We start from the raw sequence: 18,712 nt of genomic DNA, 5'->3' as shown, positions 1-18,712 counted from the left end.
AAAAAAAAATAATTAAAATATACTAATTTAAATTAAATTACGATTAAAATTACTTTCCCCCCATCATGGAAAATCATTGCCATTAACCCCCCTAGCCCGCCGCACCCCCCCGATACCGTTCCCCCCCAGCCCCCCCCGCCCCGGCCATCTCCCCATCATCTTTTTCCCGGGGATGTTAAACCGGGGCCCATCTACCCCACCCGCCCCAATGGGAGTCCAGATCCATCCCCCGGGGGGGACTCGGGGATCCTCCCGATGATGCTCTTGATAGAAAGTTGGGGAAAAAAACTGTTAAAACAAGTTGCAAATGAAATGAAACGAAAATCGGTTTTATAGGGGTTTTTTTTTAAAAAAAAAAAAAAAAAAAGGCGGTAAAAGGGCCCCAAAGATCTACCCCGGGCAAACGGGGGCCAAAAAGGGCGGCCCGTTTCCCCGCGCTCCAATGTTTCCCGCGGAGGGAAACGGTCCCCGGTCGCTAGCCGAATTTAATGCTCTTACCTATTTTCAGATAATAGATAGATACCAATTCCCTATTTTTTCATCCAAGTAAGTTCTAGAAATTAGAACGGGACCTTTTTTTGGGCAATCTAACATTTTATGGAATTTTTTTTTTTATGTTGAGTAAATAAAATAGAACTGAGATATAAATATTTTTATTTTTAGTAATAAATTATTTTGATTGTAATAAAATAAAAAGAAAAGTTAAATAGTTAATTATATTTAGTGAGACATAATTATTTGATTATTAAATTAAAAGTGATTTTTAAGGAAATATTTTTCATGAACGAATGAAATATTATGTTTCTAAAAGGACTTTCTTTGTATTTAGATGACATTATTTTTATAGCAAATATCTTTTGTCCAAAAAAAAGTTTCTTTGTGTTGAAGGGTTTTATTTAAAAATTAGAAAGAAAAAAGATGAAAAATGGGAAAAAACAAAAGAGAGAAAAAGTATAAAGATGAATAAACTTTCCATTTCTAAAAATTTGCTACTTTTTGTGGACTCCTAAAGCGAAAAGGTATTTTTTGTGGATTGATGGGGAAGGGGATCCATAATGGGGGGAGGATAACCCCCCGATGCATCCTCCACGACATGAACCATTTTTTGATCCTCCCCCTTCGGGGGTAAGGAGGATAGGTCCGGGCGTGCACACATTTTTTTTTTTTTTAATTTCTCATATTTGTATCCCCTTTTTTACTTCATTTCCCCCTTTCACTCCACTTTTTTCCCTATCTCAATTTCCATTCTTCCTATTTCTCGCTTGTAACTTTTTTTAAACTAAGTAAACGAAAGATTTTCCTTTAATTTGTGGTTTTTTTGTATTTATTTTGCTAATAACTTATTTATTCATTTTTTTAATTTTTCTTAAAATTTTCCTTTTAAATGGAAATTAGGACGAGGGTATCAAATAGTAGCAAAAATTATACGATAAGTCCCCCATTGCAAATAAATGAGGCGGATGATAATATTTTTTGGGGCGGAGGGGGCCCTTATAAAATATAAAATTTCCTTGGAGCTTTATAATCATAACTATAAGAGGCTAATTTGATTTTGCTAGAAATTTAAGAACAAATAAACGTTTAAATGAAACAATAAAGAAAAATGTCAATGGTGAGAGAAGGGTAATTGCTGAGGAGACATCTGAAATGTCACGTCACTCATTTTCTGTTAGGGGAACACGTCCTTTACCGATATGGGAGCGACACATTTTTGTTCTCAAACCCCTTCATTTCTGAGGTGAGTTTCTGTTTCATCACATTTTTATTTGATCTTTCAATTTATTATCCAGTCTATAAAAAATAGATAAAAAAAATATTAGCAAATTTTAATGTACAACTAATAAAATAAGAGAGAAATCAATCAAAAATAAAAAAAATAAAATAAAGAGATTTAGAAAAAAAGGGAAAATAATATTAGTGGTTTGTGTGGTTCAAATTTAAAATAATATTTACGGTTAATATTTGTTTAGAACATTTATATTTAAAAATTGTTTAATTTTTAAAAAATTTGTTAATTTTTATGGAAGGGGTAGTAATTAGTTTGTCGGGTTTTTGCGATGATGGTAAGTTTGACAAAAAAACATAGCTTGGGTTTTTTTATCGTTTGATTGCCGTTTTTTTCTTTTCTGATTAATTTGCTTGAATGCTATGACTTCTTTATTTAATCGTCCGATTTTTTACTTCAGCATTTTATTTTATATAAATTTTTGAATTTTGATTCAACTTCTTTAATTAATTTGTTCTTGTTCATTTTATTTTTCTACTTTGAATTGAGATCTTATATAAAATTTTTGAAATTTTTTTGAAGCAGCAAATTACACAACTTGGCGGAGGCAATAAGGTTCGACTCATTTCAGCGGCGTTTTTTTATTTCTGATTTTTGTTCCTTCTCAGTATAATTCTTTATTAATTAATTCAAATCTTTAACAAATAATTTATGTTAGTTAATACTCCATATTCGTATAAAACTTGTAAATATTTTATCACTATCAACTATTTTCATTCTTAGTCTATTTTATGTCATGATAGTAAACATGACCTAAAATGATCTAAAAATGACATTTGTATTTTTTAAATCCGGATTTTATACAATGACATAAAACAAACTAAGCATGACCTAAAACAAACTAACAATGTCTTACAATGACCTAAAACAAGCTAACCATGACGGGTTCAATAGTTCGGTCTTTAAAATTTGTTTGACATTGATTATAACCCTAAAAAATGATACTCCCTAGGGCCCCAAAAAAATATGGATATTTAGGGCTCCCCAAATTAATCCTTGGAAAGAAGAGATAGATGAAAAAAAATTTTAATTATAAAAGTAAATGGACCCTACCTTATTGGAAGGGGTTACTAAAAGTGAAAGAAGATTTTTTTAGGGGACACCCAAAACCCTAAAATTTGTTTTTTTTTTAAAAGGGGGGTTTGGAGTATTTTGGTTTTAAAAATTTAAGTTCTGAGAATCGAAACCCCAATTAAAATTTGGATCCCCCCCCTTTATCGACTCATATTTGGGGGGGTTTGTTTTTTTTTCTTGGAGTGGTGAAAATGAAAAATTAGTTGTCGAGATGAAAAATCAATGATTAAAATTGGAATTCAAGAGACCCTTGTTTAATTATAAGTTAGGGATCAAATATTCTTTAAATTAATTAGAATTAAATAAAAAAATTAAAGAATGTTAATTTATCTAATTTAATTGGACATTTGGACATAAGGGTATTTTTGTCCTTTGTGATTTGTATTCATTAAAAACAATTTTTACTTATCAAACAATTTTATACAAACTCTATCTTAACATCATCTTACTTTAGCCCCAAAAAGTCCGATCTCTATTACTTCCTCCTTTCCCTTTCCTTAATTAAATTTTTCCCAAATTTGTAAAATTTCCCCCTTTTAAAGTTTAAATTCCAAATCGCAATTTTTCTCACTTCTTCTTTATTCATTTTCTATTCAAATTCTCTCATTTTTTTTTCTCACTCTTATTTTTTTAATATATTAATTTAACACTTAAATATTCTTTTTTAAACTCACTTCAAAAAGGTTCGACGAGGGAAAAAAAAGTATTTTTTTTTGCTATATCAATATTGATTAGGGTGTAGAACTAGCTTTTTGGGCAGATTCACCAAAATTTGCGATCAGGTTTAAACATGGGGAAAATACTGGGAAATTTGATTCACAATTTCCCATTTTAGTCGAAAAAAATCACTTCGGCATCCGACTTTATTTTATGGACGCTGATCTTGGGTATCATATTAAATAATATTAATAATGAAAATTACAAAACAGGTTTTTTGTTGATATGAAAAAATAACTGGAATTCCCCCCCAAAGCGCAGGTGCCCCTCTTTCACCGAAGACGACAGCTCCTCGTTTGGAGATCCTCAGCGCCTTTGATTCTCCCAAACCAGCTCTCCGCTTGCTGATCCGCCCACCAACTCCCCCAATCGACCCGTTAAACACACCAACTCGCAAGGGGAGTAAAATTTTTGCCCTTCAGGGGGGGATCGATGGGATGATGCCTGCGCAGAGGTGAGGAATTATATGGTTGGATTGGGGGGCAGCGGCGCCGAATTAAACCCCAAAGAGAAGCTGTGAGCAGGAGCGGCGGCGGGGGGGGTGGTGGGGGGAAAGGGGAAAAAGGTGTCGACAAAAGGAGAAAAGAGGGCGTTGTGAGAGAGAGACAAGAAAAATATAAAATATTCTAAATAAACATCTAATCAAAATATTTAAATTAATTTTAACGGTTTTGTTAATAAGGAAAAATCTGGCCCATTTTTAAACGGGGGACCAAAAAATTAAAAAGATAATGTTTGCCCCCAAATTTGAAAAAACAGGATTTTTTATTTACCTAGGAAAAAAAATAAAAAAAAAAAAAAAAAAAATTGGGGGTTTGGGGCCCATCCCGCCCGAAAAATGGGGGGGCCGGGCCTCGTGAAAGCGGCGGGGGGCCGCCGGGGCCCCGGGACCGGGGGGCCGTGCTCCCCCCCTCCCGACCCCCGGGGGGGATCGCGTTTTGCCCGGCCCCTAGCATTGGGGATGCTCTAAAGGGGCCCAAAATACAATTGGGCCATAAATATCACAATATTAGAAAAAAAAAAAATGTTTACCACGGGTTTTGGATTTCCAAACATGAGCCCCAGTATGATGGCCCCCTCAATTTTTCCCGGGGGAAAACAAAACAAATACCCCTCATTTCTTGTATTTAAAAAAAAACAGAAAACGAGAATCAATCTAATCTATTATGGAAAAAAAAGAAAAGGAAAAAGAGAAAAAGGAAAAGAGGGCCAAGAGATCTCCCCCCGTACAATCCCTTTCCCGATCATCAAGGTACCTATCCTCAAATTTAAAATTCCTTTATTTATATTTAAAACTTAAATTTATATGTGAGTTTCATGTTAACAAAATTTTATTATTGCGTTGTTGTACTATTCAATTATCATTGATCTTGATTTAGTGACATTTAAAAAGTGTAGTGTTACCTTGACTAGATTAATGATTGTTACTGAGGGATCTTCAATTTTATACTTTTTTTGCAGCTTTCCTTTCCATTTCTTGATTTCAATTGGAAATTACTTATCAATGTATTTTTATGAGATTGATAAAAAATTTTAATATGTAATTGTTACGGACTAAACCCATTTGGAACAACGGTGGGGGGATGACTAAATGGATTTCTCTCCTAACAAAGACAGTTTTTTATAGTTCTCGTTTATGGTTGCAGTTGCTTGTTCAGATGGTGGACTGGAAAACGATAGCTGTGGTGACCGTGCAAATAGGGGATCGGGTTTGAGATAGTCCCCGCTCGCTTTGCACGAGATCACGTCATCCTCACATCACGAAAAGGGGGGCGTTGGACAAGAACGGCAAAGGTCTTGCAAGAAGGAGGTTTGAATGTAGTGTTTCACCAACTAGCATAAAACCCCCCATCAATCCAATCATTTGTTCAATGGCTCAAGCAAGAATATGATGGTGTAGACATATTGGTATATTTCCTTTTCCCCTCTCCCCTTCATCTCATCCTTTGTTTTCATTGATAATGTGAGAATTTTAGATAAACAATGCTGGAGTGAATTAAATGTGGGGAGACAACTCTGTGGAAAAAACTGAGCAAGTTATCCAGACAAACTATTTTTGGGACCAAAAATATGATCAAGGCAATGGTTCCTCTTATGAGGCCTTCCGAGCAAGGGGGCCCGGGTCGTCAATTCAGTTCCAAATTGGGAAGGCTCAGCGGGAGAAGAAATGTAAGCTTGTTTATAATCAGATCCGATTCAGATTTTGATATCCTTATTGTTTGTGTTGGTGTTGGTGTTGTGTAGAAATTGAAAATGCTGAAGTAAAAAAAAGCTCGCGGGGGTTGCTGTCTGGGGAGTTGATTGATGAAATGATGGATACATTCTTGAAGCAAGTAAATGATGGGAGTTGGAAAGAAGGTGGATGGCCTAATGTTTTACAGACTATTCTTTGTCCAAACGGGCGGTTAATACGTACACAAGGCTGAGGGGAGGAGTTTGTAGTGGGCCAGAAGGCCAGAAGATATACATAAAGTACTCCCCCGGGGGGTGAGGACTGCTTGACTAGCTGGGCTGGACACATTGATCGGGAAGGAGCTGAAAAGCCGTGTGGCTCGCCTTGCTTCCTGATCAGTTTGTGAAAAGCTTCCCCAGGGGGGGGGAGATCAATTTCTGAGGTACAAGATGTTGTTCTATGAGCTACATTTGTGTTGCACCGGTTCCCACGACGTTAGTATTGGGGAAACAGGCATGGAGCATTGATGGTATATAGTATGTCTGTTTGTGTTTAAAAAAAAAATGGAAATTTGCTATGATTTGCATTATGGGAAGAGTTCGGAGAATGAACAAGGCAACATCGTTCATCTGCGTTGTTTCTGTTTGTTCTAATATTGGAACTGGCTTGCTTTTTTCTTTCGGAATATGATACAAGAACAGTCATTTACAACAAAAACAGTAGATTTTTTGGGGAGCTTTTTTTGTTTTTTTACTAAGATTTGGTTTTGCAATTGATAGAAGTTTATTACTGAGGCTATGTTGGTGAGTTTTGGTTTATTATGCTTGCTTGAGTAACTTCAGAAGGTGGAATCAAATGAAGAAGAGTAAAATGACATAAATATATGTTGCAAATGACATAAAATATCATTAGATAAAAGTAGAGTTACAATATAAGCAATCACACCAACAAGTATAATCTAAAATGGCATAGCAATATCATTGGATATAGTAGTAATTAATTTCAACAATCAGTATATTCAAGAATGAAAAAAATAAAATTCAACATTTTAGGTAAATGTCCATAATTTCTTGGAATGAGAATCCAGTATCATTCATTTCCCCCTTTTTTTAAAGTAATATTGGTGAAAATAATAATCAATGAGAGAAAGTAATATTGGCATTTACATTTTCAGAGCTCTCTCTTGCAAATCACGTTCTCTCTTTATCAATCTAAGAAATTCTCGGTGACACAATTATTTTACCGCCTCATCAAAATTAGACACACATTCGAGAAATACACCTTGTCTTAGCCTAACTAATACTCCCTCCGTTTCAAAAGAATAAGGGCGTTTTTTAAAAAGTAAGAAAAATTGTTAGATGAGTTAAATAAAGAGAGAGTAAAGTGATAAATGAAAAATGTAGAAAGATGAAGAAAAAATAATGTAAAAGAGAATAAAATAGGTTTCAAAAAGGGAAACGTATTAGAAAGCCAAACGTCATTAACGAAACAGGGAATACTTTTGTCCACCATCTAATATCATTTTGCTATTTTGGATTATCCACGATTTATAAAACCATTTAATTTTTTCCACTTTTAGATGGACCTCACATTCCAGAATTTTTATATTCACAATTCATTATAATACTAATTTCATTTTGTCCATTAAAAATAAAAATTTTCCTTTTTGGGTTGTCCATTAAAAATGAAACGTTTCCCAAAATATTAATAACTTTATCTCCATTTTCCACCCTCTTACTTTACTCTCTTTTCTTTAACTCACAAAACAACACTATATAAAATCCCGGGCGAAAAGCAACGTTCATATTTATTGGACGGAGGAGTATTAGAAATGAGTCACACATTCCACTCACTTTCTCCCTTTATTTTTCACAACGCAAATCTTTCTAAACTGGTATTGCGTCAAAAGGTTATTTAAATTGGATGGAGGAGTATCCTGAAATACTCCACTATATTCCTAATTTCTCCACTGTCCCCTAATAAGAGTCACATTTGCTATTTCAAAAATTATATTTCACTTATGCAATAAATTGACGGAGGTCTAAATTCACTAACCACCTTTTCTCACATTTTTTGTATTAATACTCCCTCGTCCCAACTAAGTTGAGTCAAAATTTTTGACCATAGAGATTAAGAAATTGTGTTGAAAACTAGGAAATGAATAAAGTAGGAAAGATAAAAGAAAGAACAAAATATGTGATAGAATAAAATAAGAGTAATTAGATGTTTTGTTTTTAGTTAAAAAAGAAAATGACTCATTTTAGTTGGACATCCACAAAAAATCTGACTTAAATTACGGAGGGAGTATAAAAAATGAGCTTCATATATTCCATTTACTATTCATCCGACTCAATATCTTACTTACCTTTTTTAAAATTCGTGCCGATACCAAATATCTGGAACTGTCCTTTTTTTTTTACTCTCTCGTCCATAGAAAGAGAAAAATATTATCCTATGAGTATTTCGCGAAAAGGAAAATATGAGATGAGGGCGAGGGAGTATATAAAGTTAATTTATAAAAAATGTGATCATATCCATCGAGTATGAAACTCAGTCCTCTCATTTCCCTCTTTCTCTCACTCGTCTCTCTTATCCAATCGGAGCCGACGCCCAAGCCATGGCCGCCGCAGTTCCACTCGATGCTCATGCTGAACACCAGCGTGGGGACGCTGCAGATCAACGACCTCTGGTACGACTGGCCGAATGGCCGCAACGTCAACATCATCTATAAACAACTCGGAGAAATCTTGTACGATGTGGAGTGGAACAACGGCACCTCCTACTACTACACGCTCGATTCTACCAAGCAATGCACCACCGTGGATTTTGGGGTGGGGATTCCCCGCCCGATTTTCTCGACGGCGCCAACTACTTGGGGCAGCACATAGGGATGGCTTCCTCTGCCATTTGTGGGAGAAGGTTGACTTCATCTGGTACTATGAGGATGTTCTCACTCGTAGGCCTGTTGCTTGGGATTTCTACTCAGGTATGTATTCTAATACTAACAAATTTAATGTTGCTTACACTATGTTCAACTCGGTGTGGCAAATCATGTCCGTTGGATCGTTATTGGATTAATCTGACCTAATAACGGTAAAACACTAACACGTATTGTTAAGAAAACCTCAAATCCGAACTGCTATCCTCAAACCTGAACACAACACGAACCATCTTGGATCAACACGATACGATAAGTAACTTAAGTATAAAAAAATTCAGACTTCAAAAATCAAAATTCACATTTCACTCATGTTGCGTGTCCTAATTCAAATTTAAAAATAATAAAAAATTTTGGTGTTCTTAACGGTCGACCCAATAAGGCACGAACCAGGGACGAATCTAAGAATTAAACTTAAGAGGGGCAAAAATATATATAAACAAAAAAATTGAAGAATTGAGAAGGGGCATTTAAGAAGGAATCCAAATAAATATTCAAAATTGAAGAAAAATTAGTATAGAAGTAAATTTTTGAGCAGGGGCAAGTGCCCCACTACAATTGCATGTACATCCGCCCCTGACACGAACTCAATGCTTTGACCCAAATCTATTAATTCCACTTGTGTTTGACTATCGTGTCGCCAAAAATTGCCAGCCCTAGTTGAAACCCTGTTATTGTCCCATGTTGACTTGATGGTGGTCATGTGTTATTTATTTGTAAATTCTTGGATAACTCTACTGGAAAAAATGTATTTACAATTTAGAGATGGGTTTTGTAGGGATGACGTTACAAGTGATGACATTCGAGGTGGGGAAAGTGCTTGACAAGTCCAACTGGCAAGCCCCTGTTTACTGCTTTGAGGGCGCCGAGGTTAAGCAAGATCATCCTCTTCCCGAATCACCTTTTGGTTTAATGAGATTGAGAGATGTTTAGCTAGTGGAGCCTAGAGATATGGGCATCATTTGAGGAATTTATATTTTTTCGTTTATTTTGGAATTAGCTTCACAAATGTGGTGTTATGAATCGGTTATGGAAAGATTGCTCAAGAACAGCAAGAAACAACACACAAGGATTTCTCAAACTCTGCATTAATGAATTCTAAGCCATTGTTTGTCCTTAAGCACTTGAGAGTCTTTTCTGTTTTAAGCTGCATCTCCAATAGAACTTCTGGAAGGCTTGTGATTTATCTTTCAAAATATAAATCCAGACTTTCCTTGAATAGTCATCGATGATGGATAGAAAGTATCTTCCACCACCCATATAGATGGTTTGAGCAGGTCCCCACAAATCTGAGTGGGCATAATAATCCATGATCTGCTTGGAAGAGTAAGTGCCCTGTGCTATAAGGAGTTTCTACTTTTCCCATAACACAATGTTTACAAACACTTGGCCTTATGGGGCTGTCAATCTGGATAACACCTTTCTTGATCAGCTCTTTCATACCATTCTCACCAATGTGCCCAAGCCTCCTATGCCATTTCTCAAAACCTGCCTTCTCCACTACATTCAAAGAGCCAACAACTGCTTCTGCATCTAGATAGTAGAGGCTATTCTTCCTCCTGGCCCTCATCACATCAATACCTCCCTTTGACACTACCATTTGCTCCTTTTCAGAAATAATCTTGAAGCCCTTTGATTCTAGAATCCCAACAGATATAAGGTTCCTTTTAATGTCAGGAATATACCTGACTTCGGTGATGACCTTGATTGCTCCAGTGTCTGTCTTTAGCTTGATGTTTCCAATCCCTTTGACAACACATACTTGATCGTTCCCGAGCATGACATAACCAGTTGCCTCATGAAAGTCTTCAAACCACTCCTTGCATGAACAAATATGAAAACTACATCCGGAATCCATGATCCAGACCTTTTCTATTCCCTTGCAAATTACATTCAAGACTTGTCTGGTTCTGCCTCAAGAGCCAAATCGGCTTGATTCGGGGTCCCTCCGCCTGTTTCTTATTCCAAGAAAAACAATATTTCTTCAAATGTCCAGGTTTCTTGAGTAATGATAGCTTCTAGTCTCCTTTGCACCATCAATGGGTGGTTTTGTTGTGATTTGAAACCAACCGCTGCCTTCTTCCTTTTTCCTTTGAAGCCCTTAACATTAAGAGCCTGATTGTTCCCCTCCATGGGGGTAGTAGAGGATTTCTCAAGTTCCTTCGAACGCAAAGCACACTAAACCTCTTCATACGTTATTCTGATTACGCATTCGGCCAAACAGCATGGCGTCCTTTAGGTGTTGATATGCCTTCGGGAGAGCATTGAGGAGAAGAATGGCCTTATCTTCATTCTTCATTGGACCATCGACATTCTCCAAATCATCGAGATTCTTGCTGAAATCATCGATCTGTTCCAAAGGACTGATCCTCAAGAATCTTATAGGAGAATAATCGCTGCTTCATGTATAGCTGGTTAGCAAGCGATTTAGTTATGTACAAACTTTCTAGCTTTACCCAGACTCCATAGCGTGGTTTCCTTTGATACCTCACGCAAAACCTTGTCGATTAGGTTGAGGACGATGGCGCTATGAGCTTTCTTGAACATCTCCTTCTTCTTCTTTACATCAGCTTCGTCGATCTCTGTTCGCTCTGCTGAATTGCTTCCTCAAGACCTTGCTGGATCAGCAGAGCCCTCATCTTGATCTGCGAGACCAAAATCATTTTTACCCGAGAACTTCTCGGCCTCATATCTCGTTGTCGCCATCGTCAAAGCTCGCTTCCCAGACGGCGCCACTTGCTATGAATCGGCTATGGAAAGATTGCTCAAGAACAGCAAGAAACAACACACAAGGATTTAACGTGGTTCGATCGAATGATCTACATCCACGGGCGAAGAACAGATGTGATTCTTTATTGATGATGATTTACGAGAGATTACAAACAACAAGGGAGCTCAACATGTAACATCCCGAATTTCCGAACCCTAATTATAGAGGCCTAGAATTTATTATTGATGACGTGGGAGATGTGAATTATTTGATAAGTGAATTTATTGCATGAGTTTCTTTGATGGGAAGTTTGAAAAGTCAAAAATTTGTTGACTATGTGATGTGGCATGTGATTTATTAAATTATGAGGTGAATTAATTGTTTAAAGGTGAGTGAGAATATTAGAGAAAATTTCCATAAATACTAGCCACCTAATTCTCATGATTTTGAACCCCTTGATTTTTGAAGGAGGAATTCTATTTTTCCGGTTTAATTTAATTCTTGGGATATTTATCCAAATTAAATCCAAAACCCAATTATTCTTTATTTTAATGAGAAAATCGACACCCCCTTATTTAATAGTGATTTTCGAAAATCACTATGTTGGGAAAAATAATATTTTGCCTATTTTATTGATTCCTTACTTGATTTCCTTCCATACCTAGAATTTAAAATTTTCTACCAAATCTTTCCATACCTTAAGAGATCTTGCCATATCTTATTTTAGTGAATATCAAAATTCATGCCTTATTTAAAAGGCATAAAGCTATTTCAATCCTAATTGGGGGAATTCTTAATTTTTATTTTGCTCCGTGATATTTTATTCTACTCGTAAAATATACTAAAACAAAGTCTTGGCTATTTTAAAAGCCTAATTTTCGAAAATTAGGGATTTTGCCCTAGAGTCTATTTTTGTTAATTCTTCTTCTCCACTCCACAATATTATTTTATTTAATTGTGGAGAATAAAATCTTACCAAGTATTCTATCTTAATTACCTAAAGATCTTGTTGAGCACTATAAATAGGAGAACTCCTAAACCTAACCCTAGAATTTTAGCCCCACCCCTACTACACACCTCCTCTCCTTCTTCACTCTCTCAATTTTTCTTCTCCTATTCTCCAATACTTTGTCATCTTTTGAAGAAGAATTGAAGTTCAACCCAAGAATCTTGAAGAACCAAGGCTAATACTTAATTTCTACCGTTCGTTTTTCTCAATAAGGTATTCTTATATTTAATCCCCTTTTTTCCACTCGATTCCTCTTCTTTCTAACCGTTAATCGGTCTTCTTGAACCCTACTGCATCTTGTTTGAGTGAAAGTGGGATAAAAGGGATATGTGAATAAATATGCATGTGGTGTGTGTGGGCGTGCGGTGTGTGCGTGCGTGTAGGCGTGCGTGTGTGTGTGTGTGTTGTGTGTTGGCAAATATTCTTGTATGACATATGTTGACGTTAGACCTAGAGTTGAGATGAGAATGGAACTTTTGTGATGAACATGGCTTTGATTAATGTGTTAAGATAAATCGATGGGAAAAAGGGAAGGTGTTGAGACATGCATGAGTTAGGAGTTTGTGTTGAATTTGATTTGTGATATGTGCCTATGTGATTAAAAGGTGAAACCTCGGTTGCGAACGGATAACGGAAAAGCGAACTACTGAAATCTAAGCGATCGAGGTGGGCTTTACTCTTAAAACTCTCTTTTATTTTGTCAAAAAATATTGATTGGTGTTATAAGGGGGGTTTAAGCTGTTATGCCAATGCCTATGTTTGTTTTATTGTGATATTGTGTGTCGATGCCTAGTTTGTGAGTTCGCTCCATTGGGCATAGGGCTATGGATATGATTATACGAAATCGGGTCAGTATGGGCCGCAAACCCTACCGCTGTGTACACGATGGGATCGGGAGTCGTCCTTGCTAGTCGGCCGGTCTCGTGGGCGAAAAGTGTGGCCACACTTTCGTCGCACCATGGAAATATTGTGATTGTGATTGTGATTGTGGAAACTTATGAGAAAATGGGGAGTTATTTTATTTGGCCACTCTAATGAAATATATTTTGTGATACTCGTGATATTCTTTATATTGCTTAAAACCCGAGTTCACTATGGTAAGGGTGGCATAACTTATCTATTAAAATGTTTTGCTACGAGTTCACGAGTATTTCAAAATACTCGGCCTTGCATGTGATTTCCGTATGTGCGAGTTGAATGACGAGCGGTGGCGGGTGTTGAGCTTGTTAACTAATTAAGATGGATAATTTGAACTTCAAGTTTAGTTGTGTCTTCATACAATAGCTCTTTTTCTCTTGGTCGTCTTCAGTGAGTTTTCGATACACTTTAGTGTTGTTATGGATATTTTGCACTTATTTATTTTGGGTTTTTGGCCTTAGGCTTTTTTTGAGGATTTTATCTTGGAAATCATGTCATACTCTTGAGATTTTGCTCGTTATTTATGATACCTTCTATTTCTTATTTAAGCTTCTAGGATAAGTTGTTGTTTTATTGCTCGATGTTTCTTTAAATGCTTTGTCAAGCTCTTTAAATGAAACTACCTATATTTACTTCTTTAGAGTCGTTTGGGTACGATCCGCATTTTTTGTACTGCACAGAGGCGGGATTCTGTTACACAACATCGACTCTGAATCTCACACCTCTAATCTAACTTTTTCCCCAAAGTTAATCAAGTGAAGAAACCCTAATCTGATGTTGAATATAACGAGAAGAGAACACGTGAATTATTTGAGTGCAAATTGGGCTTCCACATTTATATACTGACGTGGCAGCTCATCTCCTCAGCTCGTGGTCCCAGCTAGAGCGCGCTTCAACAAACCGCTTCCATTCTCAAGTTAGCCGTTGCACTTGAATTCCAGCTGTTGATCCGGGTGATCAACATCAGATGGCTCAGATGCATGGTTACCCTTTATCATGTGGATTGGGGAGTTTTATTTAGATTTCTGTTTCGTGAGGGATGCATAAGCGTTTCGTGTCTCATTAATTGGAGATGCATAAGGATTATGCATCACACATATGGCCATATGAGCGTAAGAGACATGCATGTCTATCACATAAAAATTAGCGATTTTTGCTTTTCTCCCTAATATGTGCCTTCAATCAATGAGATAGTGTTTTTCACTGAGCAGAGATCTAAACAAAAAGCTTTCTAATTTTAGAAACTAATTTCCGTAATCTACCGAAATTAGAACTGAACCGGTATTGTATCTTCTCGTGTTACAAGAAGGCCTAATTATTTATCTAAGGTTTTTTACGAAATCCAGATTTGCAAATTTAGATTGTTAGCATATCTCCACTTTCTGCATTTTATTCGCTTATCTCCAATTCCTCCAAATAATTGCCACCGTGCCACAATTATCATACACTCACATTTCATTAAAAGTATTGAACTCAAGTATTTCATTAATTTTTGTACTTACCTACGTACTGATTTCTTAAAACTCAGATCCCAAACGAGACAGTTAACGGCGAACGGAGGGAGGCGTGGTATTATTCATTTTATTCAAAAATAACTTATTTAATGTATTTTTTCCACATTATAATATTATGTTTATATAAGCCTTTTCTATTATTTAACCTTTTTAAATCATAGAATTCAATTAATATTTTATCACTATTATTGTGGTATATTGAGAAAATTACGTAATGCAATAATATATTGAACGGAGGACAAATCAAATAAAGTAAAGTAAATTATAATAAAAAAAAGGGAAAAGCTAAGTGACCACATTATGTACAACCATAAACTGGTTTAGTATGGAAAAAAACGGTTTACTTATCATATCCGATTCAATTATAATCAAATTTACTTTAATGTCCTTTAGTTGGATTACCGCCTCTTAACTATTCCAACACAAATGGCGCCCATTTTTCAGCTTCTCCTCTCTTCCATTTCTTTTTTCATTTTTTTCCCCTAAGATTTACGATAGAGGTAATTAATAGGTTAGTAATGACACTGGCAACCATCCATTTAGTTTGTAAAAAGCATTCTATTATTATTGTTGAATAATAGATGAAAATTCAAATATTTAATTTAAACAATAGTATCACTTAATTAAATGACTCAATTTAATTAATTCTGTATTAGATTTAGTTGGATTTAGCTAAATTATATAACACACGCAATAAAACTTAACAAAACAATTTTATATTGGAATAACATATTTGAAATACAAGAAACCCAAATTTAAAAAGATAAATAAAAAATTACAAAATAAATTAGTTAAGATTATAATTCCTCTTCTTAAAATGTATTTTGATTGAATTTTTAATGCACTTTGAGATCTAACATTGCAAATGTCAATCAGAAATTTTAATTTCATTCATCCTTTTTTTAGAAACTCAATTAATTTTTTTTGGAAAACAATTTTTCAATTTAACCCCCCCCCACATTTAAAAAACAAACAATTTTCAAATGTACTTAAATTCTAATATCCAATAAATAAATAGATCAAACAAAATTTCTCTTTGACTATTTTGGTGAAAAAAACCATGACATTAGTGTTTAATAATCGCAAAGCAAATTCTAATATCACAATAAATAAATAAATAAATATACAATTAATAAATAGATCAAACATAATTTCCCCCGTTGAGCTTTTTTTTGGAAAAAAAAACCCTATGACATTAATTTTAAAAAATTAAAAGAAAATTCTTTCCCAAATAAAAAAATTATAAAATAAATAAATAGTAAAACATAATTTCTCTCGTTGGTATTTTTAGTGAAAGAAATCCTATGACATTAGTGTTTAATAATACGCAAAGCAAATAGATTAAATTATTTATAAAGGGATATGTAATGTTGTAAAAAAATGAATAAAGTAATGATTTGTTTAAAATATTTTTTTAATCAAATTTTATTATCGATATTGATTCCCCTCAAATTTTATCTGAATTTTAGATCTAATTTTTATTTTAAATTGTGAATTTAGATTAAAAATACATTAAAGAAATCCTAATGATATTATTATTTGATTAAATATTTTTTAATTTACTTAAATTCTAATACAACAAATAAATAAGATTAAATAGTAAATTATTCTCATTGGAAAATTTTGTAGTAAAAGAAATCATATGATTTAGTGTTTGATTAAATAATTTTTAATGGGCTTGAGATTTAATTTTCAAGATAAATAGATCAATTAGTGAATTGTTCTCATCCTATTTTGGTTTGAAAAAGGGTACTAACATAGTCTTGATTGAGATCTAATGTTCCCAAATCGATTAATCAATTAGTGCTTGATTAAATGATTTTTTAATATATAGAGATCAAAAATTTAAAATTTAATTAGTGTTTAAACACCCAACTTTTTTGATTTAGAAAAACCCTAATGATATTATTATTTAATAAAATATTTTTTAATTTAATGAGTTCTAATACCACAAAAAAAAATTGTCAAATAGTGAATTATTTTCATGAATTTTTTTTAGTAAAGAAATCCAATGGTGCAAAATATGACATTAGTTTTTGGGCAAACGTGTTGAGAAATGTTCAAAGTAAATCAATCAATTAGTGAATTGTTCTCACCCAACTATTTGGTTTATAAGTGAAATACTAATGAAGTAGTCTTGATAGATATCTAAGGGTAAAAATAGAAGGAACAATTTGTGTTTTAAAAATTTAAAAAGTTTTGGGAGTATTAATGTCTTGAGACTACTAACTTTTTCATTTTAAAAAAAATCCTTTTATCGTTGTTATTTGATTAAAAAATTTGTTTAATTTAATTGATTAATATAGATTAAATAGTAAATTATTATCCCAATTATTTTTTGTAAAAGAAATCCTATAATATTAGTGTTTGATTAAAGACTTTATAACATGCTCGGATTTAATATTACAAAATCAATATATCAATTGTGAATTATTTTCATACGACGCATTCCAAATAAAAACACTCAAAATTGCATATATTTGCTATCAATAAAATCCCAAAATATAAATTAATAATTTTGAATCATCTTGCAAATATAATCAATGGGTTATTAACAAAAGATTTTTTTATCATCTTGCTCATTTAATCAATGAGTTAATCAGAAAAGATTTTTTTTTTTCATCTTTATTTAATTAATCCAAATATATAACAATCTGTATTGGATAGATAGATTTATCACAATTAAGCAAAAAAAAAATAAAATATAGACAGCTGTTTATTAGTGTATGAATATATTCTCCATTGGTTAGTAGAAGGAATGTTATGGAATAAGTTATGGACATTATTACTTATTACTAGTATATAAATATTTATCCAAAAAAAAGGGAAAACTGTTTTTTTACATTTTTTTTTTTTAAAATTAAGTTATGGGAAAATTTTCATCTTTTAATTTCTACTAGTATATAAAAATTTTCTCCCAAATTTCATACGGTGATAATGCTATTATAGAGTAAAAAATAATCTATTATCTCAAAATATTGTGGTTATATTAAAATTTGTGTATTAAATTTTTTTTTTTTTTGGAACTACAACATCTAATCAATAAAACTTTAATTTTAAAATTTTAAAAAGTAAGAAGAGGGGAATTTTTATTTAAAAAAAGAAAATTGAGGCTGAGGTTAATAAGTCATTTTAATTTGTCTATAATATAATGAATATTATAATAATATAATTATTGCTTTAATTTATTAATATAACCCTTATGTGGTTTCCATAATGTGGTTGTTTAGAATCACCATAAAAAAAACCGGCTGCTAAATTGGCAAATAAATTAAAATTTTCTTTTTCAAGCACTTATACATGGATGTTTGTTAGTAATTTTAAGGAAGGGTTTAATTAATTAAGTTAATAATTAGGGTTTTTTGTTAGTGCCGGCATTAATTGTGCATTAACAATAAAAAAGGGGTTTGCATGAATATATTAGTATTTATATGATATTTAAAATTTTTACATATAAATTAGTATATTTTTTTTTTATGTTTAAAAAATATTGAAATGTTGAATAATTTTTTTTAAATTTTTTATATTCCTGTCTATATAAATATGCAAGTGAAAAATATTTATTTGTTTTTGGGAATGGTGGTAATTAAACACATACAAAAAAAGGGGTTGGATGATTGCTCCAAAGTAGTAATACAATTATATCCATTATTTATGACAGCAAAATAATTAGGTAGATATATCTATACAATCACCAAGCTCACCTAAATCTAACTGGGAGTTTTCGGTTTTGCAAAATGACCAAATTTGGGAAAACCCCCTTTTAAAGAGATTGTTTTTGAGTTTGCAGTGCTGCTTGACGCCATCAACGATTGGGTTACGAAGCATTCGGGCCCAAAGTTGGTTACGAGGTCTAAAGCAAGGGTCCTCCGT

General features: G+C 33.6%; 2 pseudogenes; both read left to right on the top strand.

The window, feature by feature from the left end:
* Positions 1 to 5,213: 5,213 nt before the first annotated feature.
* LOC125206116 lies at positions 5,214 to 6,191 on the top strand (annotated as a pseudogene).
* Positions 6,192 to 8,293: 2,102 nt separating this feature from the next.
* LOC125208088 lies at positions 8,294 to 9,808 on the top strand (annotated as a pseudogene).
* The last annotated feature ends 8,904 nt before the right edge of the window (positions 9,809 to 18,712 follow it).

Source organism: Salvia hispanica, chromosome 2 (assembly GCF_023119035.1).
Source record: "Salvia hispanica cultivar TCC Black 2014 chromosome 2, UniMelb_Shisp_WGS_1.0, whole genome shotgun sequence".
Taxonomy (NCBI): Eukaryota; Viridiplantae; Streptophyta; class Magnoliopsida; order Lamiales; family Lamiaceae; genus Salvia; species Salvia hispanica.
The sequence above is the reverse complement of the archived record's forward strand: the minus strand, read 5'-3'. Positions and strand labels throughout refer to the sequence as shown.